At 40.5% G+C, this 21,133-nt stretch overlaps 1 protein-coding gene across 4 annotated transcripts in view; it reads right to left on the reverse strand.

Moving 5' to 3' along the window:
• ARHGAP26 (Rho GTPase activating protein 26) overlaps nt 1–21,133 on the reverse strand; it is a 431,922-nt gene that overhangs the window by 190,399 nt on the left and 220,390 nt on the right. The window lies entirely within an intron of this gene.

The following is a 21,133-nucleotide window of genomic DNA, read 5'->3' on the forward strand; positions in this document are numbered from 1 at the left end:
TTAAAAAAAAAAACCATGATATGACTTATATAAATTATAAAAAGGTAAAGTTCTCCAGTACAGAAAAAAAAAAATTTCCCCAGTATAAAATAGTCAATGTCATACTGCAAGGGTTAACAAGCTTTTTCTATAAAGGGTCAGACAGTAAATGGGCTTTTCACTTTGTGGTCTACAAGACAAAAATCAAAGACATTATATAAGCACTTATATAACAAGAGGAAAAACAAATTGCTACTAATCTTTTTACAAAATTCAAAATAAAATAATTGTGTATAATTTTTAAAAATACAAGTCTACCACATTTAGCTTATATGGGATTCAATGTTAATATTCCCTATCATCAAATCAATTGCAAATGTTCATCTGTAAATACTATGCTTGACTCACTGGCTTTGCAACAGCAGGCCATAGGCTGGCTTTGGTCTGTGAGCCATTTTTTGCCCCTCCCTGATATGTTGTCATTATTAAAGAATAAGAAACCTCTGCCTTAGAAAAGAAAAACCCTTCGGCGGTTAAGTTTCTGTAGGTGTATTAAAGCAAGAAGCTGATCATCATATATTCTCGTTAGTGATTCTAATGGCTACTCCCACGTATTTAGCCTCTAAACAAACTAAACCAAGCACCTCTGAAAAGAAAGCCAAGAAACCCAAAAAAGGAGTTTTCATCTGTGAAGAAATATGACTGAGAACAGCTGGTCAAGAGCTGGGCAACGGGTATCACTTGGCCTTTATCTATGTGTCCTTGGTAAGTCTCTTACCCTCTCTGGGTCCCTACTGCTTCATCTGTCCAGTGAAGGAATTGCTCAATCTTTGAATTATTAAACTCTAAATATAATAATCACCACACTGTATTTTTTTCTTTTTTTTTTTTTGAGACACAGTCTCACTTTGTCGCCCTCTGTAGAGTATCCTGGCATCACAGCTCACGGTAACCTCAAATTGTTAGGATCAAATGATTCTCTTGTTTCAACCTCCTAAGTAGCTGGGAGCCCTCCACAAAGTCTGGCTATTTTTAGAAATGGGGTCTCACTCTGGCTCCGGCTGGTCTCAAATTCATGAGCTCAGGCGATCCACCCACCTTGGCCTCCCAGAGTGCTAGGAGGCTCCCATTGTACTATGAAATGTCTAACGAAGATTAAAGCTGCACAGCCACTTACTGAATGTCAGGAAGGTGAGGAAAAAGGGAGTAGGTTTCTGCCTATAAAGAGGATTGTCTGATGAATAAAAAGACACCAGAGCAAACACTTAAAAGTTCTAGTTATTAGTAGTCAAAGGATTTTGATTCTGGCCTAGGTTTCACTGTTAGTAACTTCATCTTGCTGAACTAAAATATCTTCATCCACAAAATCAGAGTGAAGATAGCTATTCCCTCTCTTCTCCCAGGGCTGCTGTGAGCATCAAATAAGATTATAAGAAAGAAATATTCTGAGACAGCACAACACAAAAGCAAGTGCTTTGAGCTACACCACCAGGAAAAGAAATGTTTAACATGCACAGAATTTGAGAGGAAGACAAAAGTCATCACCAAGTCTAGGGGCAGGCTGCCATGGAGGTTGTGCTGATTTCTGCCTGTGACAGAGGGAGCACAATTGCCTATTCTCCCTCAGCAGCATCTCCATCATCTATACATGTATAAATGAAGAACCTGGACTAGATCGTGGTTTTCAAATTGAGTATCATAGCATCTATACAAACAAGAACTGCCAAAGGGGTTGGGAGAGAAGCTAAGACCCCAGGTGACCAAATGTCCCTTCCCTTTGCTTTTATTAGCTCTAGTTAAGTGGCTGTCAAACAAGGGGATATTGGATTTGAAAAGTCTGAAGACCTGATGAATAGGTAATTTCCAAAGCTATGTGTAACTTTCGTTAATCTGTTTACTCATTCACACATTTAACACAGTTATTGAGTGTCTACAATAATAAGGCAAGTTCTAGGTGCTGAGGATATAGATGAACTAGGCAACTATGATGGCTGCTCTCCTAGATCTTTCTCATTGGTGAAGAAAACAGAATAAGCAGATGGATAAATAAGATTACTTCAAATATTAGTAAGTCCAATAGAGAAAATTTTAAAAGGTATGGGTGGGTACTGGGAGCTGAAGCAGGAACAAGCTTCTTTGAAGAGGTGACATTTGCAGGAGACCTCAATCATAAGAGAGGAACTTCTTGGTTTCTGGGGACCAGTGCCAAAAAAACACTTGAAATCATCAGCCTGGGGGAAGGCTTTATAAAGAAGACTTCAGTGGCAATTACAACAACAACAAAAACAAACAAAATGGACTTAATTAAATTGAATAGCTTCTATACAGCTAAGGAGACAAAAACCAAAGCAAACAGACAACCATCACAATGAGAAAAGATATTTGCATATTATGAATTGGACAAAAACTTGATAACTAGGATCTACAAAGAACTCAACTTAACATAAAAAAAGCCAACAATCCCTTATATCAATGGGCAAGAGAGATGAATAGAACCTTCTCTCAAGAAAATAGACTAATGGTTACAAACATATGAAAAAATGTTCATTGTCCCTCCCTAATTATCAGGAAAATGAAAATCAAAACCACCCTGAGATAACCCCAGTGAGAATGGCCCACATCACAAAAATCTTAAAGCTGCAGATGCTGGCATGGATGTGGAGACAAGGGAACACTTTTACACTGCTGGTGGGACTGCAAACTAATACAGTCTTTTTGGAAGGAAGTATGAAGAATTCTCAAAGAACTCAAACTAGACCTCTTATTTGATCCTGCAATCCCATTATTAGGCATCTACCCAGAAGAAAAGAAATCATTTTATCATAAGGACATTTGCACTAGATTGTTTACTGCAGCTCAATTTACAATTGCCAAATGGTGGAAACAACCTAAATACCCCCCAATCCAAGAATGGATTAACGAGCTGTGGTATATATATACCATGTATACCATGGAATACTATTCAGCCATTGAAAAAGATGTAGACTTTATATCTTTTGTATTAACCTGGATGGAGTTGAAACACATTCTTCTTAGTGAAGAATCACAAGAATGGAGAAGCAAGAATCCAATGTACTCAATTCTGGTATGAGGACAATTGATGACCTAGTACATGGTAGGGAGGGGAGAAGGGGGAGCAAAGAGAGGGAACAGAGGGAAGGTGGGGGGGTCACTGTGTGTGACACACCTCTTGGAGGCGGGACACAATTATAAGAGAGACTTTACCTAACAAATGTAATCAAAGTAACCTGGTTCTCTATATACTAAATGAATCCTCGACAATAAAAAAAAAAAATTCAGATCCTTGAGAACGGGAAAAAACATGGCTTTTCCAAGGGACAGTGGTTGACAATCAGTACAGAGCAGAGAAGGGCAGAAGATGAAGCCAGGGTGAGGATAGCAAACAACCCTGTGGGGCCTTGAGACCTGGGAGTGAAGTGGACAGCTCTGTCATGGCTAGGACCAGCCAATCCATGCTGACTGGCATTCATGAGCCTTGGGAAGTGGGATAAGAGAAAAGCAGAGGAAAAGACTCTATTTTGGAAAGTTGTGTTTTGTTTTTTTCCCCAGTCATCCTTGATCACTACATTTCTCCCATTAAAATCAAACATTCTATCCAAGAGAAACTTGCTTCTATTTATAAATGGCAAAATCCTGAAGAAATAGTAATATGTACTACTTCTAAAGCTCCTTAATTAGAAGGTGGGTTTAAGCTAAATTACTTTCCTTCACGGTTACCTGGGGCTTAGGAAACTCCTCCCTGGGTCACCCAACCATTCCCTGAATTTGGAGAAGCATGACCAATGAGCCAGGACAGCAGAAACATGTGCCTTCCTGATCCTCTGAGGGTGGGCCATTAATTTCTGTCTGGTTTGGGTAAAAGAGTCAAGGAGAGTGAGCTATGAAATAATGCTAATAATCCAGGCTCACCAGGACTATGTGACCAAAGGCCCAATGAGGAAGGCCCAGGGTGAGGGAGCTGCCTCACCATCAAGAGGCCAGATGGTGGTACAGTGACAGCATAAAGCAGGAATGTCTTTGTTTACCTAGCACTTACCAAGAGCACCCATGACAACCTAATCATTGTAATCACCATGTGGATTAGGTCCAGCATTATTCACATTTTACAGATATTGAACCCAGAGAGGTTACATAGTTTGAAACCTCAATTTACATGTCTCTAGAGAATAAGGAGAGGATACACAGAGTTATCTGGATTCTCAGAATCTTTCTTGGGTAACCTTTATTATCATTATCCAAGCTATCCTGGGAAGTGGTGTACTAGTCTATCTTGCCTATATAGGGATGCTGCAATCCCCTTTTGCCTTTCTAGGCAGTGGCAAATGCATGCAACTACCAAGCCACTCCGGTGGTTGGATACAATGGTTCATAAGTACTTTCTATAATGACAGAAGCAAAGGGCATCCAATTCACCCTTTATAAATGGTCAGTGTGCTCTGGGAAATCCTTCTATATATCTCATAGATGCCCAGAAGCATCAGACTGAAATTCAGAGACAAGAGCAATGTCTTGAAATGAAAGGTCTAGGGTCTTTAACCATGCCTTAATCTTATGATTAGCAAAGTATCTCACATTTGCAAACTTCCAGATAAGCCTCTCAAGAGCATCTACCTTAATAGGATAGAACTCAACTCTTCAGGACCAACTCAAGGGGCCAAGGATCACTACACAATGTCGGAACTGTGGCTCCTAGGAATACTAAAACAGTTAGTGCACCTTCTCAACAACTAGGCTTAAGTTAAAGTCTATATGTCTTGCTCAAAGTACTCTAATACCCAGCCACATTAAAGTCTCTTACCCCTTTGGCTTTATATACGTACTTTGATGGAGGTATGGTCTAGTTTCTGCTAAATATTATACATGAAGATTTGTTAAATATCCGTGCCAGTGAGTATCTATTCTCAAATATATGCTTCCAGAGAGGAAAAATTACATGTATTTGTCTTATCATGGTCCATCTGAGAGTCACTAAGGAATAATCATTAGAGATATAATTTAATAGCATTATTATAATTTAATAATGATGACAAAAGCCCTGCTATGCATCAGACATCACGCCAAGCATTCTATATGCATTATCCTGTTCAGTCCTTGCACCAACCTAATGATTCCTATTATAGAGAAGAGAAAACTGAGGCAATCGAGAAGTTAGAACACTTGTCTAAGGTTAGACAGCTGGAAATGGGGAGAGTCCAGACAGGAACTCCTACAGTCTGTCTCCAGAGCTCAAGCACTTAACCACTAACCATATGATAAATAAGACATTGTGATGATGATGGTGGTGGTGGTGGTGATGACGATAAAGGTTGAGAGATATCATGGGCAGTGAAGGCAATGAGTCACTGGAAGAAAGAATTTGCTCTGAGTCAGAGGGAAAATGAAACTGGGAATGGTCTTCTGATCCCAACCTTGGAGCATTCACCACTAACCCAGCCAACTAGTGGGCATCTAATGTAAAAGTAACACTCCATATTCTCTCTGAACCACAGGGTCTGATCCTAAAGATAAACACTAGGGCAGGGCAGTGGGTCTGCCATACAAGTCACAGGGCATCATGATTCTAAAGGTCCTTACCCAGAAGTTAAAATGAGAGTGCAATTTAATAAATCAAGAGAGGGTGAAGAAAACCTTTATATGCTTCCTCTGCACCAAGATGTGATTTTGCAATAAATTCTGTTCATTGCTGAGCCAATTCAATTTACATGTCCCTAGAGAATAAGGAGAGGATACACAGAGTCATCTGGATTCTCAGAATCTTTCTCGGGTAACCTTTATTACCATTATCCAAGCTATCCTGGGAAAGCACAAAGAGGTTTTTTCTTTTGTTTTGTTTTTTTAACACAGAAATGAAAGACATAAGTAAAGCAATATTGGATGAAACAATCTAACTTTTCCCTTTGACACACAGCTGCATTAGCACTTGGCAACACCACACATTGGATCAAAATCTGCACAAAATGAAGATGTCAGAGAATCGGTTCCCAGGCAAATTTATTTAAAACGGATGCTGCCATTTAAACAGCACCATCTTTCTCTGAACTCACACCCCAACTCCAGGATTTGCTGAAGCTGTTCCGAGTAGTCTGGGACAGGCCAATGCCTCCCACCTGGTTATTCCCCGGATAAATGAAACGAACGTGGAGACACTGAACAGAGCTGCTGCCAACATCTTAAAGCACTGTGTAGGCTGGTTCTACGCCACCGGACATTGTCTTGTCCCCTCTCTCTCTGTGACAACATGAAGTGCCACCATCACTAGCACTTGCTCTTTTGAACTATTTCCATCAGCGATGACAGATTTATAGTAATCCACTGCTTAGATTCAAGTCCAGCTTTATTATTTATTGGTTCAACATATAAACCACTCATTATCCCTAGACCTCAGTCTTGTAAAAGAGAGACACTAGCATTCTCTATTTCTTAGGGTTGTTGTGAGAATTAAATGAAAAACAAATGTAAGATATTTAAAACAGAACCTAAAATATAAATTCTATGGACCATACATCACTCTAAAAGGATTAACTTTCATCATTAGCACTATGGTCCTTTACTTCAAACTTGTTGTTTAAAAAATAAAACTAGCTCCTAATAAAAAGGGAGTTGAGAATAAAGGTAATTTGCTATTTGCCACCAAAAAAAAAAAGAGAGTTAAAAAATTAAATTTGCATTATTCTCTGTGCTACAACCTCTGAGAAATGAGAATTTTATAATATCCTAGAATTAAAGCAAAATTGGAATATGTTCAATGCTTTGACTTAAAGATGAAGACCTGGCTGAGAAATATCTTTCTTACTATTTAGTAACTATATGAAAAAGACACAGAAATATTTTCTCATACAAATAATGGGTCATGTCATGACATATAATAGAAATGTGCAATAAATATGGTTTACTTTAAAAATAATAATAATAAAATAAAACAAAAAAATCTCTCCAGGTGACAGAAGGTTATCTCCCATGGCAGTATTTTTCAACCTTTTTTTATCTCACTACACACTTGAACCTACAGTTAAACTTCCATGGCACACTTAAATTATGCAAAACAAAGAGTAAAACAAAGAATATACTTACTGTGCTTCAAACTTCTTTTGAAAATAATTAATGGCCTTTAAAATTTTTAGTGGCACACTGAGATCTTCTCATGGTACACCAGTGTGCTGCAGCACACAGGTTGAAAACCACTGCCCTCTGGAGCTGTGCAGTCAAGGATGGGAATGTACTTTGAAGGACAGGTGGGATTGATCTCATTAGCATTGTAATATAACCAACTGAAACTAATTAAGCATCTAAGGGAAAGGAAAAGAGACAAGCTAACTTCGATTTTTAGAGCAATGGTTCTCAACTTTTAAAAAAAAAAACAGCAATCTAAAATAAAACTGAGCACCCATCACCAACCACTTTTTCACTACCAATTATGTGTCAGGCACCATACTAAGCGCTGACATGAATTATTTTATTTTATCCTCAAGTCTGTGGGGTGCTACCTCTGCCTCTAATTCATGTCATCATATAGATTAATTAACTCTGTAAGGGTTACACAGCTGGCAAGTTACAGAGCCAGGATTTGAACTAGGCAGAGCCTGTACCAGAGTCTATACTCAACCACAACTTCATACAACTTTTCCACCCATTCCTGCTTTCCAGGAGAAAAATAGCTTGGTGATTAACAAAGAACTCAAAAGAAGCAAAGCAGTAATTAAAATGGTAACAATGCAATCATTATGTAAGAACAAAATTTCCACCCAATTTAAACATAACAGTAATTCTATAAACTTCCAATTAATACAAGTATAGCAGTAATGGGAAACCACAAGCAGCTTGAGACACTTCAGGATGCCCAAAAAACATCCTTCCTAAAAACCATGAGCTCATACAGAGAGAAGGGCCAGTGCTGCCAAGGACTGTGTGGCAGACGGATTTCTCAGCAGAGCGCCACATGAAGAATACTCAGCAAACTCTAAACACAGGCTAAATTTGGGGGACTTTCAATAAAACCCCTGAGGAGTTACTAGTAAGACACCCTTGACTGTGGAATGCCACCCATAAAACCCAATAATCAACGTGAGTTTTTGAATCAGGAGGAACTCCCTTTTCACCAGTGTGCCATAGGCCACACTGAGAAAAGCTTTTGGGCAGAAACCATTTGAATCCAAAGCATGCAGGGATAAAAAATAGTTAAAATAGCCTGGAGTAAAGACAGATGCATCTCAACTCCAGGAGTCAGAGCTTGGGGGACAGGCACTGGTTCCTCCTCCTGCCATCAAAAATGCACCTCTCATGGCCATGGTCTGAGCAACGAGACATGCTCAGAGGGACAGAAATAAGATGGCTGTTGTTACTTCTCTATTTCTGAGTGAGCAATCTTCTCCTTGTCTTTCCCTTCCCTTTGTGACCAGTACTGCATTGCTGTCTGTCCAAAGGGGGGCTCTCTCCAAACTGAAGCCAATAAATATATATTTGACGGCTCTGCCCAATGACTCATTCCCGAACGAATGTCAAGAACTTGCACTTGCCCTGCAGAATTACACCGCACAAGGGTTCAGCAACGGGTACACTCAGAAAGTCTGAACTCAAAGGATAGTTTCTGAGTAGAAGAGGAAAACCAAAAGAAATTTTTAGTCCCCATGTCAAAGCTGATGAGGATGGTGCATCGAACAGAGGAAAAGGTAAGCCAGATCCAGATGACTGCGTCTTATTCCTCCCAACTTTGGGCAAAATTCTCTATGAATGTTTACTTAACAAGGAAATGGAAAGACACAATTCAGGTCTTCCTATGAGAAAACAGAAAACAGATTTGTCTTATTTGGCTTAACTCAGGCTATCAAAATCCCTCACAGCCTTTTATTTTCTATGTTCCACCCCTGCATGTTAGCTCTACATCCACTAGGTACCAATAAATGCTACGAATAGTTTCAGAGCCCAAGGTGCCACGGGGGAGTTCTGCAAGGAGAGCTAAGAAAAGAGCTCCTGTACTTGACAGCACTAAGTACCCTCCCCTATGCCATCAGAAGCACCTTAGGACGCAGGCAGTCTTGTGCAAAACCGTCCAGCAAAAAGTGACCAAATGGCCGAGCTCCTAAAGCCATTTAGATGAAGAGACTTTTGACAGCCCCAGAAGCCTTCTTCCCAGTGCATAAAAGTTACTGCTTGCTGTACAACATGATGGCAATAATGATGAACAGAAAAATAAACTTTCCTTTCTATCTGTTCAAGCATTGCCTGCTGCTCTGTACCTTATAAAGAATGTATTTCTTTGTATTATTCCTACCCTGTGAAGTTGGGGGAAAACAAAATGCTCTAAACACCTGTGCTACTACTGCTCGGGATTCATGTCCCTCTGTTTCTAGGGATGCCACCCTCATTTTCCTTGGGGAGCCACCTCCAAGCCCATGTGGTATGGGTGGGGCTGATCCAAATTCCATCTTCAGGTTTGGCGTTGTGGTCCAGGCTATTCATCCTACTGCGCATGTGATTTGTCCCAGGCCAAAGGCAGCCAAGCATTAAAATGCTTGCTTTTAATATTCTTTATTTCAACTGTTGGAAAGGAGGCCTTGTGTTGCCAGAACAGGATTCCTGCCTGCAGCTTCGAGGCCAAATTTGCCACCACATACGCAAAGCCTTGAGTAGAAACGGTCAAACAAAGGGAAGCAAAGCCATGACATAAAGGGAGACCGGATTCTGGTGGGATTGTTTGAGCCCTTTTATTTTAATATATCTGAAGCTCATCCCTCCTCTTCCCGTAGAGAACCAATAACATCCCTTCTATTTTTCAGCTGTGTGTCTATTGCTTGCAGCCAAGAGTTGTAGCAAAAACAAACAAAAAAAAGTACCTGAGAGAAAAGTCTACTTAAGCTTTATAGAGGACTCTAGAATGAAAGAAAGAAATGTGTAACAGGCTCAGCACCTATAGCATAAGCGGCTAGGGCACCAGCCACATACACTGGAGCTGGCGGGTTCAAACCCAGCCCAGGCCTGCCAAACAACAGTGACAACTGCAACCAAAACAAACAGAAAAAACAGCCAGGCATTGTGGCAGGTGCCTGTAGTCCCAGTTACTTGGGAGGCTAAGGCAAGAGAATTGCTTAAGCCCAAGAGTTTGAGGTTGCTGTGAGCTGTGATGCCTCAGTACTCTACCAAGGGTGACATAGTGACACTCTGTCTCAAAAAAACAAAGAAAGAAAGAAAGAAAACAAAAAAAGGAAAGAAATGTGCAACAAAGTAGAATGGGGAAGAAGCTATTGATGCCATCCTTGCATTTACTCTTCCTTCCACCTCACATATCCGATCAGTTCCAGGTTTTACCAGTTCTGTCCCATATCTTGAACCTCTTCATCACTCCCATTTCTTTATCATTCCCATCTTGAACCTCTTCATGGCTCCCATTTCTTTATCATTCCCATCCTGAACCTCTTCATGGCTCCCATTTCTTTATCACCCTAGGCCAGACGTTCTTTGCCTTCTCACTTGGACCTCAGCACTGGCCTTCTCTGGGCTCTCCCTGGCTCCACTCACTCCATCTGATCTCATCTTCTGTGCATGTTGCTCCTGCAAGATGTACTTTGGTTGAAGAAGAGAAGCCTTCAAGATACCACAATACCAATCTTCAAATACTCGAAGGGCAGTCATGGGAAAGAAGGGGATGACTTACTGCTCTGAGCAGAGATGAGGGTCAGGTGGAATCCCAGGAAGGCAGATTTCAGCTGGATATGAGCAGCTGACAGTTAGGAGCTCTTCAGGGTCCACTAAGGCAGTGAGGCTTGGGCCTGTGTCACTCTCTCACATAGGATTAGGCTCCCCTCCACCTACATGGCAGCCCAAGCATTCTTAGGCTGATTGATTTAGCTGCATTTGGGGTTTAATCATTGTTAGCCTGTCCCTTTCACCTATATAGGCCTTGGACAGATTCCAGAACAGGGGAAAATAGATTTGAATGAGGCAAAGTCGGGTGATGGATGGAGTGTGCTGTGGGCCTTAGAGACTTGGCAGTAAGACCTGGTTCCACCACTTTGAGCTATGTGTCCTTGGATAATTACTATATCTGAGTCTGTTTTCCCATTGTAAAGCAGAGCTAAGTATTATACTTACTTTATGAGAGTAATGATAGTATTAGAAGAATTAAAATTCATTATCACAGTGCCTAAAGGTGCTCAAAATGTTATTTCCCTCTATCCTACCCCCCTAAAGGTTTCCTAACTTACCTGATGGCTACAGACTCCCCTCACCTCTCCCTCCTTTGACCTCTCCCTGCTCTTGCAGTCTGTTTTATAGAATTTGATACCTCCAAATATGATTTTTCATCCTTACCATTTCTAATCTCCAACCAAATCAATCCCTTGGTGACATGGCCAGTCTTCTATGGGGAAAGGTGGTGGGGGACAGGGGAGGGGAGGGTGGCATCTAACATAGTGCTGGGCACATATTCAGTGTCTAAGAAATCTCTTTTGATTAAAGCACAAGATTGCACATTCCTATGTCTTGGTCAGATGCAGCCATAATGACCTTGATGAGCAAATTATCCTTACAGCAGTGCTCTCACATTTTGACTGTTACTGGCACTTACTGCATATCTCTGTGAGAAATCTCAAATTAAGCTGACATGATTTCAAGGGAAAAGGTATAACAGCTCCTCCTGGAGCATGTAGGTGGTAGGTTACACCCAGACATTCAGGGGTAGGCCATTTATTTTAACTTCTTTCTGGCCCTGGTCAATTAAGCAGGGTTATTAACACTGATTGGGTGCTCCCCGCTCCCCCCTGGGACTTTGATTTGTGTGTTACATAAACACTGTTGCCATAGTTATAATTCAGGAAGCTTTGTTGTTTGACCTCAAGAAAAATTCAACCTCAAGTCAGGATAACACTGACTCTCTAGACCACAATAGACCGTCAGAGAGTAGGATCTGCCAAATTTCTTCAAGCTTCTAGAAGGAACTACTATATTTTGGGCAACAAGTAAGCAACAAGAAGAGGAAACGCTGCAATGTTATGCAATTTCCTTGCATTTCATATTCAGAAATCCTAAAAACCTCTAAGCAACTTCCCCTAGCTTTTAACTGAAGATTAGAGTCACAGCCAATGTAAACAAAAACTCAATGCAAAGGAGGAAGAAAGAAATCTAAGTAATATACAAGTCAGAAAAGTATTTCAGGAAATTTTTAAAGGCAGCAGAAAGGGCACAAGCTCACTTATCTCAAATGCATGACAGTTAAGTAGGTGGCATGCAAGCTGACTGTATGTAGGATGTGGCCAGGTCACAGTGTGAGGAGTCTTAGGGCTCTAACGCTTCCTGGCTTCATGCTGATACAACATTGAACAGTGAGTGTGAACCCGCCTGTCCTTCAGCACAAGATTTTCACAGGGAGAGGAGGCACTAGACCCCATACTCCAAAAAAAAAACAATCATTAAACAGAGAAATGTCTTTATGTGTTCCTGTCTCTCCCTGCCTTGTCTTTGGAAGTAGTTACACAGCTCTGTTAGCAGAAGAGGGAACTTGGGGGGTTTTTGTGCTTTGGAAAACTGCAAATGAGAAATTCCTCAGGACAGTATGCAGGACCCAAAAGTAGGAACTCATGAGGTTCTTCTGCTGCTCAAGCAGGGCCCGGCCCCGGACAACCCATGGCCAGAGGGTGAGTCATGGCACCATGCCACTCCTTTCCATTTCCAGTCCCTCCTTCCTCCAAAGGGTTCAAGGCAAGGGGCATTCATAGTGTCTTCACTGTAACTTGAGGCTGGCTGAAGTCAGATGAACTCAAAGCTCTTTCATGATCTCATTTACCCCCCCACAATACTCCTTTGAGAGGCAGGAGGTGAATGTTATCCAATATAGACACTGGGAAAGGTGACTTCTTCCTCTGCCATGGATATCTGTGAGTTTAGAGTATTGCATTGTAGATCTATGACTCAAAGGTGAGTTTTCTACCTCAAATCTAGAAACAAGCCTGATGCCAACCCATGTATATGCAGCAAGAGGTTCTGAGAATATTCACTCTTTTATTCTACTGCTCTGAGTTGGTGGCAAAAAGGATCCCTACCTCTGTGACTCCATAGGTAATCTCAATTATTTTCAAACAACCTTCAAGGAGCAGAAAGGGGTTTCTAAAATTCTTTCTGATTACATAGAAGTTAAAAGTTTTTAGACTGAGACTTTCATCATTTCCACACATTGTGAAAGAGAGGGAGCTCACTGAGATTTCCCAGTATTTTCCCACAATGACTGGGGTAAAGGGTAAGGTTGGGACCATCAAGCCCTTGGAAATGGACGTCTGTTCTCTGGCCACCCAGTGTACATGCACTCTTCCTTGGGCAGCTGTGCTCTGCTCTCCTTGTGTAGCTCCATTACAGGCAGAATCCTTCTCTTCCTCCAGGTGCAGGCAGGGAGTGTGATGTAGGCCGGCCAGCCAGACATCATTCACTCCCAATCCTGACATCATGAAAATTCTCAGAGGTACAGAAAAGAGGAAAGAAATGTCAGTGAACGCTCCCATGCCCATCATTCCATTCTACAGTTCATATTTTGCTATATTTGCCTTACCACATATCTAGCCACCCTTGTCATCCATCAATCTATCTTTTTTTGTGGGGGGGAGACAGAATCTCACTTGGTTGCCCTAGTTAGAGTGTCACGGCGCTCACAGAAACCTCAAACTCTTGGGCTCAAGAGATCCTCTTACCTCAGCTTCCCAAGTAGCTGGGACTTCAGGTACCCATCATAATGACCGTCTAGATTTTTAAAGACAGGGCCTTTCTCTTGCTCAGGCTGGTCTGAACCCCTGAGCTCAGGTAATCTACCCACCTCGGCCTTCTAGAGTGCTAGGATTATAGGCGCGAGCCCACACTTGGCCTAATCCATCTTATTTTTTGATAAGTTTTAAAACAACATCAGCCCTTACCTATGCATTTCAGCATGCATATCATTTACTTAGGTTGAATATTTGTTTGCCTTTTTTAATTAAAATTTACAAACAATGAAATATACAACTCTCAAATGTGACAATCAAGAATTCCAACGATTTCATACACCCATGGAGGCTACAGCTCTGTCAAAATGGAAACATTTCCACTCGTCAGAGATTTCTCCCAGAACTCTCCAACAGGCGACCACTGTTGGATTTTGTTTTGCACCACCCCTATTAGTTTTGCATATTCTAGGTCATCATTCATGTTTGAATCTATTGATTCACACTATATGTATATACTCTTTTTCAGCTACCTCATTTTACTCCATCATAAAGTTTTTGAGATTCATCCATGTGTGGCAGGAATGTTTGCATTGTTAAGTATAGGCCAAGGTGTAGTAGTGGCCCTACCCAGGAGGCATGCCATATACCCCTACGTTGTGTCTGTTAGGTAAGAGCACACCAATCTCCCTCCTCCTCCCCTATCCCACTACTCAAGTTTGTGTTTGTCTCTTCTATGGGTGTGTACTTATTCATTTACTGTTTTCATATTAGTATTGAGTACATTGGAGTCTTGCTTTTCCATTCTTGTGTTACTTTACTAAGTAGAATGTTCTTCGGTTCCATGCAGGCTAATAATATAAAAGATGTGAAGTCTCTGCCTCTTTATGGCTGAATAGTATTCCATGATATACACATACCTCAGTCTATTAATCAGCATGAATCAATATTTTTGATCCTTTTTACTTCTGAGTAGTATTTTGTTGTTTGAATATTTCACAGTTTCATTTATGGTTTCTCCTGTTCATGGACACCTGACTGTTCCCTATCTGTGGCTATCAGAAGTAAACTTGCTCCAAATGCTTTTGTACAGGTCTTTTTTGAGGATATATGTTGTCATTTCTCTTAGGTAAATATCCGGGATTGGAACTGATGAATTATACGGTAGAGTTTCTTATTTGTTTTGTCATTAAACAATTCTAAGCCTTTTCCCACAGTGGTTGTGGCTTTTGACACTGCCACCAATAATGTATATGGAACTTTGAGTTGCTCCACATGTTCACAGATCCTTGTCAACTTTTTTTTCTTTTAGCCAGGGCTGGGTTTGAACCTGCCACCTCCGGCATATGGGGCCTGCACCCTACCCTTTTGAGCCACAGGCACCGCCCCCTTGTCAACTTTTAATTGTGTTGTCAATCTGTTACTTTTGGCTGTTCTGGTGGGTTTGCAGTAGTATCTCATTATCGTTTTTATTGGCATTACCCTAATGATTAGAGATGCTGAGCACTTTTTCATGTCTGTATTGGGCATTCTGAATCTTCTTTTTTGAGGAGCCTCTTCTTTTTCTATCTTTTAATTAGGTTTTTCTTTTTATTACTGAGTTTTATAAGCTTTCTATAAATTTTGAATATGTCCTTGGTCAAATGTATAACACTTTCTTCTCCTCTTCTATAGCTTTCAAGTTGAATTTCTTACTGGTGTTTTTTGGTAAGTAGAAATTTTTAATTTAAATAAAGTCAATTTTTAAGTTTTTTGTAGGCCTATTGCTTCCTGAGTCTTATTAAGAAACCTTTGCCAAACCACACTGCAAAGATTTCATCCTGAGGCTTTACGGCTTCAGCTTTTATGTTTATCATCCATCTTGTATTAATTCCCCTTATTACTCTAGTTTGTAAACATAATTTACAGCTGCTTTTGTGTCATAGCCCAGATTTGAAATTCACCAATTTAAAGCACAAATTTAGGAACAAGTAGCATTAACCTATTTCACACTCTTTCTCCTTTCCCTTCTTCTCAGAAAGTTGTTACATTATGGAATCAATTCATAAAACCACTGGTAGCCCTCACTGTATTAACAGACTGACATCTACTTCTCACTCAGCTCTCAAGAGAAGCAGTAAGTATGCTCAGCACTGTACAAGTAGATACTCCCCTCCAGGCTAATTTTCAGGTTACTGAGCTGACTACATGGCCACCTATAAGCTAGGATGTGAATGGGCAGGGAGGCCTAGGAGCTGACCAATACAGTGGTCGCAACCAATCACTGAACAAGCCTTTCCTCTCTCTAGATCTTAATTTCCTCTCTCTTGATCTAATGCATCAGAAGAGGGGCCTAGGCCGCATGTGGTGGCCCATGCCTATAATCTTAGTATTAAATACTTTGGAAAGCTGAGGCAGGAGGAATGCTACGGCCAAAAGTTCAAGACCAACTGGCATAACTCAATGAAACCTCATTTCTACAAAAAGATTTTAAAAATTAGATGGCAATAGTGGCATGGACCTGTAGTCTCAGTTACTCAAAGGCTGCTTGAGTTCAGGAGTTTGAGGTTGCAGTGAGCTATGATCATACCACTGTACTCTAGCCTGGATGAGAGAGCAAGACTTTATCTTAAAAGACAGAGGAAAAGAGAAAGAGAAAGAAGAGAGGCCTAAAACCGACCAGCTTTAAAATTCAAGATTCCCTCGATCCCTACAACTTTTAATATCACACCATTAAAAATTTACTCCTTTAGGCCCTGAAGGGCTCTGCATGCACTTTGAGAGTTTCATACATTACGATGGCAACATCTCAAATCTTCTCAGCAACACCTAAATTGAGATTTGCTGACAAGTGGCTAGGAAAGAGGTCCTACCTATAAACCTTAGAGGAAAGGGAGTGAGGCCTGGAAAGAAAAGGGAGATGGGGTTGGAAGGCTGCTGATCAAAGACCAGCTCAGTTTACTGAACTATGTGGTTTAAAATCACCTGGAAGAAGGGGCTGTTGCTACGTTCACATCAAAAGCTCAAAGTACCCAACCCAAGCCTCTCTGGCTGCTTCTCTAGAAGAAGCCAAAGCACGCTGTACACAAAGCAACCAAGCTGCCACCACAGCCATAGCCACAGGCAACCAAGTAGACTGAGCACACTGCGTCACTTACCCAAGTGGAGTAAGAATGGAGGTTGAGAGAGATAAGGACATGTCACTCTTGTGGCCTGAATTCAAGAGCATGGCAAATAAACACAAATCCAAAAGCTGCTCTGAGTCCTTTCCTACGGTGCTTGACATGGTTGATCGCTTGCATCCTTTAAACATCCACCTCTCCTGACCCCAACTACCCATCCCTGCCTGCTCCACACGCTTCTCTGCCCTGTGCTGATCTTTCTAAACTCAAAAGCAACACATATCAATAAGTATAGAGAGAGAATCATGACTATAAGTACATATGAATATAAAATACATCTAAGTACGTACCTATGCATGCAGTCAATTCTTGTTTTTGCAGTAGTTATGTTTTAAAACATAGCGACAAACAATGAAATAGTGACAGGGAAACACAGGGTTAGGTTCCTGCAAGCCTCTGGTTACAACATTTTCATCAAGCAATCAATACAGAACCTGGTTTTATGTGTGTTTCTGTTTAAAGACCTCTTACATGACATATGTCGATTTGTTTACATTGAGTTCATAACCAAATACATTATAATTCATGCCTGAACAAAGCTCACCTAACATTTATTTTCATATGATGTCATAAGGCACATCATGGCCTCCCGTTTGGGACACTAGAAGCACTTCCACAGTATACCTGGGGGTCACTTTAGACAGCAAAATCACCAAATGAAAGCACAAAATGCAAAAAAATGCAGCACAAAGTAGACCATGAGAAGGACCTTTGTTTACAGCAGGAGAGCTGAAACAAGAAGGCAAAGCCTCGCCTTTGGGTAACACCAGCTGAGAACACTCGTACTGGGGAACCAAAATTTTTCACCACTCTGCACGTGTCTGCAAATGATCCATGAAAGTACCACAAGCATTGAATTGGGGTGATAAATAAATTTTAGCAAGTATGCAAATTCACAAATCCATGAATAATAAGTATCAACTGTATACATATGTATATATATATATACACATACACATATATACATATATGTAAATATATAAAATATGTATGTATTTATATATATAATTTATTTTTAGAAAACAACTATGTTCATTCACTTATTGTTCCTAGCTACCATAGTAAAGTTGAGTAGTTCTAACAGAACTCCTAGGATACACGCATGTCTAACTTTACTAGGTTTTAGATGGCTGTCCCACCTAACATGCCTGACAGCAGTACAGGATGAAAGTTCCATAGCCTACTCTAAAATTCTCAAAGCTCTTCCTTGGACCTCTTATCCCACTCTCTTTCTTTCTACACATAACACTTACAAATTTCATCCATTCCCACAGCTGCAACAAATGCCTCTATGCACACAGTGTCTCACTTCTTAACCTGCAACCCCAACCTGCCTCCAGGTTTCTTAGGAGTAGATCTCCATTTCTAACCACTTGCTGGTCATTTTCATGTGGGAATTTCCCTGAACCTCAAAGCCAGCATCTATTCCTCCCATCATCACAAGAAAGGCTTCTTCACACAATGGGAGGGGTAACACCTTAGAACTTGTGAACCAGCAGCTAAATTAATACTTTTAGCTGGTTGATAGAAAAGTCATTTAAGCAGGAAAAAAAGAATGCCCAAACCTATTTTCACATAGCAACTGCTACTTTCATGCTGTGCCATCTCTCTGTGCCCCGCTGCCCACCTGTTAAATGGACAGCGGACTGCCTAAACCAATGCCTGAGGTAGCAGCCTCAGCACAGCTGGCACCAGGCCTGGCACATAGTAAATACTCAGTAGACAGCAGCTAATCACTACTCTGGTTAACAGCATCATTTTTATCTCAATAATTCAGACTTCAGGTCCACAGGTGACAATAACTAGATTCTGTTTCCAACATGACCATACTGCTCTTTGCTCTTCAGTTTCAATGCTCCCATCTGGGAATTCTGTCCCTCTTTCTTGGAATGCCTTCAAACTGGTTTAAGCTCCCTCCCCTACCCTTTCCCAGTACATCTTTCCTGTGGCCACATCTCTGAAATCGCTTCTGTTCACAATCCCTCATTTTTACATCATCCTTCACGGCATAAGGTCCAAATTTCTATGGGAAACCTCTGATAAGCTCACCTCAACATTTCCTAACTCACTTTCCACTTTTTCCTCCCAAACCTCATGACCAGCTAGGCACACCCACTGGCTGTTTCCTCACCTATCTGTGCTTTCTAAGAATCTTCATTCCTATTGATCTTGCCAAGAAAGCCCTTCTTCCTTGAACATCCTACTTACATGTACCTCTGTGAGGTTGTTTTCAATTCATCAGTCAAAAACCGTCTCTTCTACTATTTCAATAGCACTGTGTTTGCCCCTCACCTTGATCACTTCTACTCTGAAATAAATGCAAGGCAATGGATTTATGCCAGCAGACCAGAGTGCCTTACACAGAACAGGCATTTGATAAACATTACATGAATGACATGATGAGCCAAGGACATCTAAAGTGCCATCAACGCACATCCTAGAATCAGTTTGCACTAACTTTAAAATGTGCTAATTCAATCACCCAAAGTGGTTATGCAATTAAAAATGAACTTAAGACTCAGAGAAAGCTGGGAAGAGCAAATTACCATCTGTCTAAATCTGAGCATTTTAAGCATTGAATCGCTCACTTATAATTGTGCTCGCACCTAGAAGGTTAAGCGATGGCATCGGAGCCAGGCACAGAACCCAAATCTCCTCACTCCTAGCAGTGTTAGCCATGAAAGGGGCAGAGAGGTCTTAAAGCATAGCAGCTCATATGATTTCTGAAATGGCAGCTAACTTTCACATACTCCATGTGCTGGAAAAAGTCACTACTGTACTTCTTAAATCATCTTGAAGCATTCCAAATCAGCTGTGAAATAAATTATTCAATAGATAGTACTGAGACAGCAATCCTCATTTGGAGGAAAAAAGATAAATCTTCACCTTACGTTATGTTTTGATGCCATAACAAACAAGTAAATGTTTGTCTCAAGTAAATGTTTATCTTAGAATGGGGATATATTCAAGCAAAGAAAGAACACATAAAGTAGCTCATATCCTTAATATATAAAGAGTTCTGACATCCAAGAGAAAGATAAATACACCCATAGAAAAAAACCAGGATAAAAGATACTCTTTACAAAAGAAGGACAAACATTTAACAAACATAGTCAAATTCAACAGAAAACAAATTCATATTATAACAATAACGTTTTTATCTTTTGAAGAAAATAAGAATTTTTTTTAAATCTGGTAACATAGATATAAGCTCAGGAAAAATGGATTTTCTCATATGCCACTCACAGAAATTTAAATTAGCACAGTCTTCATGAAAGGTAAGCTTCAAAGACAGACATACAGTCATGTGTTACTTAACAAAGGGGATACATTCTGAGAAATGTGTCATCAGGTGATTTTGTGGTCATCGTGCAAACATCGTAGGTTGTTACACAAACCCAGATAGTAAAGCCTACTACACATCTAAGCTATGTGGTATAGCTGCTTCTAGGCACACTGCCACACTGAGCAGTATAGGCAAGTGAAACACAATGGGAAGTATTTGTGTATCTAAATGCATATACAAACAGTAAAGGTCCAGTAAAAATGTGATATAAAAGATAAAACAGGGCACTCCTCTATAGGGCACTTGCCATGACTGGAGTTTACAAGCCTGGAAGTTGCTCTGGGGAGTGAGAGAGTGATGAGTGAATGGGAAGGCCTAGGACATCCCTGTGCATTACTGGAGACTTTACACTAGGATACACTAAATGTACTAAAAAACACTTTTCTTTCTTCAAGGATAATCTTAACCTACTGTAATTTTTACTTTACAAACTTTAATTTTTTAAAACTTTTTGACTCTTTTATAATAACACTTAGCTTAAAACACAAACACATCATATAGCTATACAAAAATATTTTCTTCTTTTATATCGATATTCTATAAGCTTTTCTTCAGTTTTATACATTTTTTTTTTTTTTACTTTGTAAGCTTTTTTCTTAAAAACAAAGACACAAACACACACATCAGCCTAGGCCTGCACAGGGTCAGGCCCCTCAATATCACTGCTTTCCATCTCCACATCTTATCCCACTGGAAGTTCTCCTCAGGGACAAAAACACACATGGAGCTATCATTTCCTATGATAGCAATGCCTTCTTTAGGAATATTCCCTGAAGGACTTGGTTGAGGTTATTTTACAGTTTTGTTTTGTTTTTTTGTTTTTTTGAGAGAGAGCCTCAAGCTGTCACCCTGGGGTAGAGTGCTGTGACATCACAGCTCACAGCAACCTCCAACTCTTGGGCTTAAGCGATTCTCTTCCCTCAGCCTCCCAAGTAGCTGGGATTACAGGC

Source organism: Otolemur garnettii, unplaced genomic scaffold, assembly GCF_000181295.1.
Source record: "Otolemur garnettii isolate 467f Iridium unplaced genomic scaffold, OtoGar3 scaffold00003, whole genome shotgun sequence".
NCBI lineage: Eukaryota > Metazoa > Chordata > Mammalia > Primates > Galagidae > Otolemur > Otolemur garnettii.